This window comes from Erpetoichthys calabaricus, chromosome 5 (assembly GCF_900747795.2).
Source record: "Erpetoichthys calabaricus chromosome 5, fErpCal1.3, whole genome shotgun sequence".
NCBI lineage: Eukaryota > Metazoa > Chordata > Cladistia > Polypteriformes > Polypteridae > Erpetoichthys > Erpetoichthys calabaricus.
In genome coordinates, this window is record NC_041398.2 from 167,520,721 (window position 1) to 167,533,366 (window position 12,646).

The window sequence follows — 12,646 nt, forward strand, 5'->3', positions numbered from 1 at the left end:
CTAACAGCACATTACAGAAACTAAAAAAAGACACTTTTATGTCACTTTAAAACCCAGGCAGAATCCATTTTCATTGAGCGTTACCAGCAATGTTATGAACAGAATGAGCCTGGACTAGGACCTAAAGCAGATCATCAGCCTGCTAAACTAGAAGGATTCAAACAAGCAATGGCAGAAGTGAGGATCTGTAAGAACAACACATAAAAATAAGTATTTTCTCCACTGCCAACCTCCTCTACTACAACTGCACTTTTTCGCACCCATATCTGATGTCAATACCTAGGATGACAAATTAATTTAAGCAAACATTTCTTGTTACATTGTATATCACATCTGAGCCCACCACATATAAAACATCACCAAGACCTTAACACCAATTTCAGTCCTTTCATGACTCATATGTCTTATTAATTAACTGAAGATTAGTGGTAACTAAATAATTGAGGAGAAAACCACAATTGAATAAATGCCAAGTACATAATTGTAAGCAGACAATGCCAGAACAGCATCTCAGCTACATCAAACACAGACTGAACACTAACATTACATTAAAATCAATATTGTACCAGCCTCATCCCGAATCAACTCATTTATGGAGTAGAAAAATTACAGAATTGGGCTGCTTAGCTAAAGGAATACATAGTTAACCTAGGAAGATAATGATGCTCTTTTTTAATGTTAGAAAAACCTGGGGTTCTATATGTGTAAGCGGTCTATTGGCAAGACCATCCAATCACAAGCTGCAGGATAAGCTGCAATCAATTGTGAAAAGTATTACAGTATGTGGAAGGCAGATTGAATGAAATTTCTAATATTTACACAATGTATGCTAAATACAGTTAGGGATTAACTCTAACATGAGGAAAAAAGTGAAAACAGTAGACAATAATAATAAATCAATTTTTTATCTTCTATATACAATTATTTGTTCAATGTATTTTTATATAGTGTACAGTGATATTCACATACAGTATAGCCTTTGCATAGAAAAAAAGGAAGTTAAATATATTTATGAGGAAAAACCTAAAATATTAAAAACAATAGTATGCACGCTAACACATAAATGTTGAAGTTTAATCATCCTGGGGAAAAATCTATTTCACCGTGCAAAGTGTGAATAGTGTCACCAGAGAATCAATTTCCCAGAACAGTCCCAGTAGGAACAAAAGATAAATTTGTACCACACCAACAAAGGTTGGAAGCATGCGCTGATAGCTCGATGCCTCATCGGAATAAAGTATATCACTTACTCAATAGGCTGCATAGATGGAGATGGAGACCCCAGAAGAAAACATTTCTAGTTTATTTAGTTATGGCCTTGGAGATCCAGGAAAAGAGGAATGTAGATTTCACATGGCACTACAGCTACAAGCTCCGGATGTCCTGGACATTGGTACAGATGTGTACGGTACAAAAGGGGTGCTACTGATTTGGTCTCCACAAGCCTTACCATTTCTACCTGACGCACCTCGCACTCACACATCTAGAGAAAGTAAACTGATGTATTGCTTATGTTTGTGCAGGCAGCACAGGGAGCTGCCTGGGTATACAGAGTACCAGTTCAAATTTTTGGATGCTCAAAAATGTAGTGACTATATGAGTCAACACTTACAGTACCTGATTAATGTGAGAAGGATGTTACTAACATATCCTTGTAGAAGTGATTAAATAGCACCATAAAACACTGATTTGTTAACACTGAATGGTAGCTTTGACATTTTTCCTGCAGATTATCCATATTCTTTACCAAGAAGGTCTGTGGCTTTTTTGAATACTATAATACTTGCCCCAGAACACATAATTAAGATAGAGTAGTTAACAGGAATGGGCAGATAATTTTCGTAATGTGTCAGTTTTTTTCATATGATATGTTTTGGAAGGCAAAGTATTTAATAATGGTTTTTACGAAGAAGTGAACATTTCATTTCACTTCGGCATATATTTAAATAAATAATACTTATGCAACCCCAGTAGCCGCTTGGCTCCAGACTAAGAGTGGCTGCAAAGCATGAAAGATCTGATCAAGGATTTGATGAAATCTGACACCTTAACAGGGAAAGAAGGACTGTATGCATTTCATTTGATCCAACTGTCTTCTTTATGAATCAAAGTCTTATGTCAGCTGGAGATAAGTTAACGATCTAAGGAATAAGAGGTACAAAATCACATTTGTGCCCATGGGGATACATATATAACAATTAGTGTCTGAGCTTATGGAGTATTATATTGAAAAATATATTCTACTATAACATTTTGCTAAGATATTGTCAGTCTGCTCAACTTATTAAACATAGATGCTGCTATGTTTCAACCTAAAGTTCAAATCTTGCTTTTTTTTTTTTCTTTTTACCGTGTTACAACTCTTTTCCATGCATCTCATATACAGTACTTCTTCTGTCCCTTCTGCAAGTTAATTTAATGTCCTTATGCTGGTTAACCCAGCTGCCTAGTGGAAAAATGGATAGCTCACTGAGCTATACAAACAACTGTGTGGTGCCATGGAAGATAGAGTAGTTATTTTATAATATACATTTTCCAATTCACTACTACAGCATAATATCTGTAACATACTATATAGATCAGATTTCTCAATTCAACATTTAATTGAATAAATGCTTGTTGACACAGTTGTACAACAAATCAAGTTATCTAGCTTTTTCTAAGAATGCTAAACATTTTGTTAGCGTACAGATGCCAAGTGACATTTTAAGAAAAACTTTATTACCTTGGCTTAAGATGGATGTTTCAGAGGATAAAAAATTAAATTGTTGTTAAATGTTGCCATTTGTGCCCCACTTACTTGCACCTTAAAAATCTAAATAGTCATAGTTTATTTTTATTCATTCTTTATAACAGAGGAATGGCTTGGACCACTACACAAGTGCATAAACATAAACCAGTTTCAAAAAGTCAATACAAAATGCAAGATAAACAAATAGGAAACATGCATTACATGCTAAGGGCCAAAGTCAATTTGAAACTGAAAAAGGGCAAACCAAATGTTCTAATGTAATCCTGAAGAAAAAAAATTCCTGGCATAGAACAAAAAAACAAGCAGTATACACATAAGAAAAAGATCATGTAAAAAAACACTCCAGTAAAATATACCATATAATTTGTTACTCTTTTATATGTAGACAGGTGTGACTTACAGTTGAAAGTTACAGCAGCTTAATATGGTATGTAGGCCAATGTTATACAAAACTGTCTTATCTGTTCCTGACAAAGTCCAAGCATTGTTTGTGAAAATTATCTAAATGCAGAAATAACCTAACATATGAAAGTCCCAAGAGATTTTTTCCAATACACTGATGATAAAAAGGAAGGCAGTATATTCTGGAATGATAAAACTCAAGTTACAGCTTGTGTACTTTTACAAAATATTGACAATTTATTTTAGTTGTCACAAAAGTCATACAGCTTGTGCAGTGAGGCACTACAAGTTGCTAAACACACCAAAGCTTGTCATGTGCACATTTATCCAAAAATGTCCAGGGGAAAACTGCCTGATCAGATCCCCTTTAAATGGATATTAATTCAAAACTTTCATCATAGTAAGACAAAGGTTACAATTAATACATTTTCAGGGAATTCTGAAATGCATGAATGCAGAAGCAAGAGAGAGAGGGCCATTGACATGCTGAAAGCAGGCACATCATGTACCAGAACTGACAGACATTATGGATTAAACTGCTCCACTGTGTCCTGACAGCAAGCAGGTTTTCAACAGACAGGCAGGCAGGACAGAAAGCTGTCCAAATTCTGGTCCTTCTCAATGACCACATCAGAGTAGGGCTGACACATCAAAAGGATCCAACTGAGACTGAGCTGCCATACCACATGTTCTTCAGAACACGTAATCCACCTGAAGATAAGCATGTTTGGGTATGGCCAGTACTTGGATGTACAGTAATACAAACCAGGAAAAGTTTGGGTTGCTCCTGGAAAGGTGTTCGTGACACCAGCTGGGGGCACTTACCCTGTGGTTTGAATTTGAATCCTAATCCCCCAGTGCAGTGAGGGGACACTGTACTGTAAAAATTGCACTGTCCTCCGGGTGAGATGTAAAATCGAGGTCCTGACTCTCTGTGTTTATAAAAGATCACCGGAGTATTCGCTGTAAAGAGTAGGGTTTATCCCAGTGTCCAGGCTAAATTGCCCATCATGGCTTTGTCATTCAGGCCTCAAAACCATCCCCTGTCTCTTATTGGCTAACTGTTTCTCACCCCTTCACAACCAAACAGCTAATGTGTGGTTAGCATACTGGCGCAAAATTGTTGCCATCATAATCATCCAGGTGGATGCTGCATATTAATGGTGGTTTAAGTGGCTACAGCGTTTTGAGTAGTGAAGTCCTATTAAATGTAAGGAATGATTATTATTATTACATATTTCTTGCTGAAACAGCCAGCAGACACAATTCCCGCAACAGTAACATTACAGTGAGAGATTTTGAGAGGTCATTGGCTCTATAACCAGACACATCAAGTAGTGGTAGCTGCAAGAGATGGTCACACAAGATACTGAAAGACTACAAGATGACTGTTGCTCAAGGTTGTTATTGTTGTCCTGTCGTTTTTGTTGCTGTACTATTTTGATTCCCTAATATTATCATTTGTTTACGGTATTTCTGTTCCAGGAATGAAAGTTGAAATTTCAGTCCAAAAGTGTGTTGTATCTCTTTTTCTATCAGGATACATCATTCTTACAAACCTCCTCCAGGCCTAAAAAGCTACAGGCTTTGTTTTTGCATGCACTACAGGAAAAACTTTACCAGCACTGCTAATTAATCACTAACAGAAGCTTGTTTCTAATATACACATACACTAGCACTCAAATGTTTAGAATTATGTCATGTTTCTGATAGAAATTGCAGAATAACAGCATGAAGGAAGTGTGGGATGGGATGAAGATCATCACTGGCTGCAGCTCGAAGCGGGGTACCACCATCGAGAGAGACGGGAAGAGAGCAAACCAAATGAACAACTTCTTTAATAGGTTTGACCACCCTAACCCACTCTCACTCTCACCTCGGTGTATTGCACCCTCCACACATCCTTCTGCTGATACCAGCATAGGAAAGACATCCCCACCCATAATTACAACAGCGCAAGTGAGCAGAGAGCTGAGGAGACTTCGTGCCAGCAAAGCAGCGGGTCCAGATGGAGTATCGCCACGACTGCTGAAGGTCTGTGCATCGGAGCTGGGGGGTCCTCTACAGCGCATCTTCAACCTGAGCCTGGAACAGGGGAGAGTCCCGAGGCTTTGGAAAACATCTTGTCTCACCCCAGTCCCAAAGGTATCACGTCCTAGTGAGCTGAATGACTTTCGGCCTGTTGCTCTGACATCACATGTAATGAAGACCATGGAGAGGCTGCTGCTTCACCACCTTAGGCCACAGGTTCAACACGCCCTTGACCCTCTGCAGTTTGCATATCAGGAGAAGGTGGGAGCGGAGGATGCCATCATCTATATGCTACACCGATCCCTCTCTCACTTGGACAGAGGCAGTGGTGCTGTAAGAATTATGTTTCTAGACTTCTCTAGTGCCTTCAACACAATCCAACCTCTGCTCCTTAGGGACAAGCTGACAGAGATGGGATTAGATTCATACCTAGTGGCATGGATCGTGGACTATCTTAAAGACAGACCTCAGTATGTGCGTCTTGGGAACTGCACGTCTGACATTGTGGTCAGCAACACAGGAGCACCACAGGGGACTGTACTGGTCCTGCTCAGCCTATATACATCAGACTTCCAATACAACTCGGAGTCCTGCCATGTGCAAAAGTTCGCTGATGACACTGCTATCATGGGCTGCATCAGGAATGGGCTGGAGGAGGAGTATAGGGACCTAATCAATGACTTTGTTAAATGGTGCGACTCAAACCACCTACACCTGAACACCAGCAAAACCAAGGAGCTGGTGGTGGATTTTAGGAGGCCCAGACCCCTCATAGACCCCGTGATCATCAAAGGTGACTGTGTGCAGATGGTGCAGACCTATAAATATCTGGGAGTGCAGCTGGATGATAAATTAGACTGGACTGCCAATACTGATGCGCTGTGCAAGAAAGGAGAGAGCCGGTTATACTACCTTAGAAGGCTGGCGTCCTTCAACATCTGCAATAAGATGCTGCAGATGTTCTATCAGACAGTTGTGGCGAGCGCCCTCTTCTACGCAGTGGTGTGCTGGGGAGGCAGCATTAAGAGGAAAGACGCCTCACGCCTGGACAAACTGGTGAGGAAGGCAAGCTCTATTGTTGGCATGGAGCTGGACAGTTTAACATCTGTGGCAGAGCGAAGGGCGCTCAGCAGGCTCCTATCAATTATGGAGAATCCATTGCATCCACTTAATAGTATCATCTCCAGACAGAAGAGCAGCTTCAGCGACAGACTGCTATCACTGTCCTGCTCCACTGACAGATTGAGGAGATCGTTCCTCCCCCAAACTATGCGACTCTTTAATTCCACCCGGGGGGGGGTAAACGTTAACATTTAACATTATACATAGTTATTGTCTGTTTTTCACCTGCATTATTATCATTCTTTAATTTAATATTATTTATTGTATCAGTATGCTGCTGCTGAAGAATGTGAATTTCCCATTGGGATTAATAAAGTATCTATCTATCTATCTATCTATCTATCTATCTATCTATCTATCTATCTATCTATCTATCTATCTATCTATCTATCTATCTATCTATCTATCTACTTTCTTGTCAAGATACCATTTAGTTGATTTAAAAAATAACTTAAGACATTACTAATGGTGCAAATGGCTATTACTGCTTGAAATGACTGACTTATAATTTATTATTCACATAAGGCTGCATTGCACCATTTTCAACAGCCATTTTTGTACATTACTTAAAGGTAGACGTAAAGGTAGACTTTCTTAGCTCATCCTTAATTAATTATGTTTAAATTGTAATTGGTTATTAGAGAACCCTTTATAATTCTGTTAGCATGGCTGAAACATGTTCCTATTCCAAATAGGAAAGAAAAGTAAGTGGAAGACTCGGATATACAGATTACATAAGAGGATAAGGGCATCAGAATTTGTAGTTTGAGAAACAAACACCTTACATGTCCCCAGTTGGCTGCTTCCTTAAATAGTACCACTGGGTCATCTGCAACAGTGAAAACAAAATGTTATTATGGGAAAAAGAACAGACATTGTACATTGCATTTCTGTCTGAACCTAAACTTTTGCCCAGTTTAACATTTTGTTTTATTTGTCAGTGTCAGATATGTCTTTTTCATTGGGCATCATCTAAGGACATGCATCCTGGAATCATTTTTTTTTATGTTGCAGATGACAAGACCTGAAAGGTGTTTGTTTCTCAAAACATTCTGATGTACTTATCCTCTTGTGCAGTTGGGCATGTGGGCCTTCCACTTCTTTTTCATTTCTAAATTAATTTTTGAAATGCTAGTATCTTGTAACCCAAGGAAAGACAATTTACTTGATTCACTGCATAGAACAACATGATTCAACATGAATAACAAATGTTTCCCTAGTACTAGGGTGTTGTACCGTGTTAGCCATTATGAATGTACAGAAAAGCCAAGCAAAATGACATATTTTATTGGCTAACAAAAAGATTACAATATGCAAGCTTTCGAGGCAACTCAGGCCCCTTCTTCAGGCAAGATGTAATGTTTCCCTAAAAATCAATTAAAATTTAACAATGTTAATTAAAGATGATTCAAGACAATTTACCATTAGCACACTGAAGTAATGGCAGCTAAAAATAGGGCTCTTTCTTACATACAATAGTATTGATGTCAGTCATTTCATGAAGTAAATAGCCATTTGCAACTATATTAGTCTTGGACATATTTTAAATCAATTTAATGGTATCCTGACACCATGATAACAAAGTACCAGTTTCTATCAAAATATTTATAAGTGCTTCCAAACACTACTGTATATATATTGTAGCTCACTTCTTTACAAACCATGACAGAAATTTACATCACAATGAATATAAAAGACTGCAGTTTAAAGTTTCTCTAACAAAACATTTGAGAATTGCAAAATAGACACAAATATAAAACCAAGAAAATGACACAGCAAAATTGCCAATAAAGTCTATTCAGGCACATACATATTGGGTTTCCAGCTTAGATTTCAAATACCAAATATTGTATCTCTGCTAACACCAAAACTCTCAAGAGAAATAAAAGTTGTGGGATGGGCCCTCTCTCTGGCTACAATGCAGCAGTACATTGAACACCTTCCATTTGTGAAATGCATACTTACAATACAATGGTATTCACTGTGAAAGGCAAACAGAGGGGAATTAATGATGTTGAACTAAGTCAACCATTCACCCACCGCCCTATATACTTTTAACAGTGCTTGCTAAACTGCAGTGTATTACATGACCATCAGAACATACCCAATATATAAAATACCCAATCCATTCACAGTTCTTCATTTAAAGTACTGACAGTTAACATTGTTTGCTTAATGATTTACTATGTGATGCAGACGGAATTTGGGCCTTTGGCCTAAAAGTAAAGACAGCCAAATGCCAAAGAAAAAAGAAGAACATTGGAAATGACAATGTATTGTAGTTCACTAAAGACTATGTGTAGATGGCATGCAGTAAAAGTAAGGAATCTGAGCATAACAGACCATAGGTATAGGTAAACACCTAGGTATAGGTAATCAGTGTACACCACCTAGAAAAGGCAACATAACTGCAGTTTGTGGTGCTGCTCTAAATTCACAAGTGTAGAGGACTTCAGGTAAATGGCGCAACAGCATGAGTGTAAAAAATGGTGTATAGGCTATGAAACACAAGGGGCACCTCTGAGCCTTCTTAGAAACCAAAGTGATGCCAATTGTGCAGCTAAAAAGGGGTGTTCTAACAATAATGAGAAGAGCAAAGTAAGGTAACAGGTGTAATAGCAAGGTTTTCAATAAAAACGACAAACTGAATGAACTCTGGTTGCCCGCCATGGCCTAACTTGTACACCTATGTACTTAGCCCCAATAAAAACCCAACAGTCACCCTTCCTCCGCCACCACACATTCCATGCCTTTGTCCCTACCACAGTAAAGGTTCAGTTGAGGATACACTCAAATCCATCCTTTTTTGTGCTGTTCCTCTCCTTGTCTGTTGTTAGGTTACTCTAATTACCGAGCAATCACATCATGTTAAAGTCAATGGAAATATAAAGAGGAAGCTTGCTTGTGGGGTTGCTCTAACACTGTGTACCTGGTGCTTCTGTTACAGTCCACCATTTAAAGCTCCCCTGGTGTTTTAGCATTTTTTACATCTTTTTTATTCTTCAACTTTTATCTCATACTTTGGATATTTGGATTTACTATATGTGACCTTCTGCTTGTTTGGACAACACTTTGGATTATGGACATTTCCTCCAATTGGTCCATCTCAGTCTGCTCTCCAACCTGGTTTTGCATTGTCAACCATGCTGTAATACCATGACTCGGCCTTTCTTCCAGTGATGCCAGTATTGAGTAAATATTGGTGCACAAATAAAACACTCACAAGTCAGACCTTTCTCCAGTTTACTTTCTGGGTCCAAATCGACCTACAGATTGGACACAGAGTGATTTTAACCCTGGGCCAGGAATCTCTTCTGGGCATGTCACAAAGAAAATGTGAATGGTCAGGAATGGCTGTTAAAAGACTTCCTGAACTCCCCATTGTGGCTCCAAGTTTGCATGCAATCCTGGACCTCAGATCCTAGCTATCCTTTGCTTGCCCAATACAGTAAGGAACCAACTATAAAACAATAGGCTTCCCTGCTCCAACCTTGCTGCCACCTATCAATCCTTTCATTATTTTTCTGCCTGATGAAAAACTAACTCCCAATTTCAGTCTACTGATTTCTGGTTGCAATTTCTAAGAGTTGGTCCCAGAATGAACTGCCCTCAGGAGCATGCTATACAAATGTGGGGCATAATAATCCTCTTGACAAAATCACATACTGCTGTCTGCAATGCAGGCAACTGTTTGGCCCACCTTTTACAAGGCATAATGAATATTTGGTCAATGGAACACTGGAATAGCCTTCTAATAATGGCACAAGAAAAGTAACTGCCGCCTCAGTGTATTCCTCAGAAAAGCAAGTGTAAGTACACTGTGGCATCCAGTACCTGTGATATAACCAAACAAGGTTTTGGATAAGAATCAGCACAGTGTCAGGGAAAGCACAAAGGATTACAGATGGATTGCATTTAAGTATGATACAAATCTTCAAAGAACTGCTGTAGATGGTACCATAATATGTCACCAGGCAAAGGGACTGTAAATGTAGCAAACTCCCAATCTGCATCTTGCATAGGCCAATGTGAATAAAGAGTTGAAGGCCAAACTTATCCCAAGTGCTCAACTTAGTAAAACCACTGTAAATGTAATAGACCACAGAAAAACATCAGCAGACAAAGGTACCACAAGAATAATGGACTGCCAGTCACAAGTTGCCACTCAGTAAAATACTGAATCTGCCAGTACATTAAACCTCCCAATAAAGCCACCTGGGCTGCAAGATGTCACCTGCTACCCAATACCAAAAATTAATGTTGCTGGCAATTTCTGCCATGCAATGAAGGCTCTGCAACAGCCAGCTGCTACCATATAGAGTTAAGGTACAATATGCATAATGTGCTATGGTTTGATATCGCCCATGTTTGCCACTAAGTAAACTCGTTCTATTATGCTTAAATTGGATTTTGCTTGGTTAAAAAATGTCATTAGCAAGTACACACATACAAACTGTTACATTCTATCTCTAAAATCAACTGAAGTCATTGCCAAGCACAAGTTGATAAACAAACTAAAGGGCAAGGTGCAGCCGGGCACCCGTTGGCTCGCTCGCACCGCCGAAAAAATGTCAACAGACAGTAAACGTACTGCAGGAATAACAGAGTGTCTGCCACTTGCTGGCACATGTGTAAAAGACTGAAGCTGACAATTCATTTTAACCTCCAGTAAAACCAATTGGGCTGCAGGTTGTTGTCACCATATTCTGCCACCCAGCACTAGAAGTGCAAGTTGCATGCCACCAGGCAAATGTAGACGTGCCTTTGCCGCTGGCTCACAAGCAGACGTGCCTTTCGACATATCGGTGCTATGTGGACCCAAACAAATTCCACGTGCTAGACAGCAGCGTCCGAAAGGCTATGGGAGTGTGAAGAAATCCAGGCAATCGTAGGTAATAGAGAAGAAATAGCCGAATTTAAGGTTTACAGCTGAAAAAGTTATTAAAAATAATGGCTTGGACGGGTCCGCTGTCTGGCTCAACACTTGGCCGCAGCAGTGAGAGGGGAACGCATGCTTTTCGGCGGTTATCGCAGCACTATTCCATTAGTTGATAAGTTTATCGATCAGGAAATCGACACAAGCAACAATTAGTAGAAATGGAAGGCGAATCCCTAAAGGGAACACATTTCGGCCGGTTGCTACTTACCAGACGAAAGACTGCCACTGAAGAGCCGGTTGTGAGAATAAACTCTTAGCGTGACAGAGCAGCTCACAGATTGGAAGACGGAGAGAGAGTGAGTGAGCGAGCGAGTGTGAGTGAGTGAGAGAGTGAACGACAGGAGGAGGAGGAAAGAGAAGAATGAATTATGCTGCACTACACGCCAGGAAATCTTACTTTTTAATGATGTGAAACGACTTTCCGTGGTAATGTTTTCGTAGCTCCGCTGCTGAAACAGCACATGTTTAGTCGGCCGCTGGTAATTCTGACGCTTTCGCAGCCTAACAAAGCTCCCCTGGGAAAGCGGATGGTGACACCGGGCACGCGCTCCTATCTTGACGGTGCCAAAAAGCGCGTGCCGCTCAGTGGTGCCATACCTGTGCCGCGCCTGAGGATGCAGCGCCATTTAAGGGTGCCCGCTAATCGCCACTGTTCCGTCGTTGTCTCTGTGGAGTTTGCACGCTCTCCCAGTGTTTGCATACGTTTGACTCACACCATGTAAACCTGGTGCACGATAGGTTCTAATGTGTGACTCGTGGGAGTAGGCGTAATACTTATGATGGACGATTTCCTGCCTTTCGGCCAAAGCAGTTGGGATAGGTTCAGACCGCCGCCGGGAGATTGAGAATGTTATCTCTCTGTTCTGTGTTCTTTAGGACCAATGAGGCAGAACAGCAATTGCAGTCCAACGTCGGATTTAGCAAGCACCTTTAAAATCACTTGGTAAATCATTCACGAGTTCCTGGAATTGAAAAATATTTCCATAATTCAGTTACACGCACAGTGAAATCTTTATAACAGAGTGACATATGAATGATGTATGGTACTGCGTGAAATCAAACGTGCAGAAAATTTAAACTAAAGCTTTTCAGGGAAGGCCTAACATAATTAGCAAAAGCAGGCATGCTATCATACTACTGTATATTCCATTAGCTTTATTTAGTAGTATAGTATGTTGGCAGTGGGAACTTTAACAATCTAATAAAAGTCTATAAATGCTATATGTATTTGTCAAGTGTTCATATTGCATAGTATTTTTGTGTTCAGTATTATGTTTTTCTCCATTATTGCACTGTGGTTTTGTTTAAAAAGAAAAACCATTTTTAAATGTGCATTGCACACTAGGCTTGTAAAGGATTTTACCTGAATTGAATTAATATACATTAGTTTTTTAAACACA

At 39.6% G+C, this 12,646-nt stretch overlaps 1 protein-coding gene across 5 annotated transcripts in view; it reads right to left on the reverse strand.

Annotated features, from left to right (window-relative positions):
- The window catches only part of palld (palladin, cytoskeletal associated protein), a 481,585-nt gene that overhangs the window by 289,093 nt on the left and 179,846 nt on the right, over positions 1-12,646 (reverse strand). The window contains exon 1 of one of the 5 annotated variants that reach the window (XM_028802194.2): positions 11,644-11,661. The exons of 3 other annotated variants lie outside the window; for them this stretch is intronic. The gene's annotated coding sequence lies outside the window, so the exon portion shown is untranslated. Of the gene's footprint in view, positions 1-11,454; positions 11,588-11,643; positions 11,662-12,646 lie in introns of those variants that run through there. One more of the 5 variants, XM_028802193.2, reaches the window with a different exon arrangement.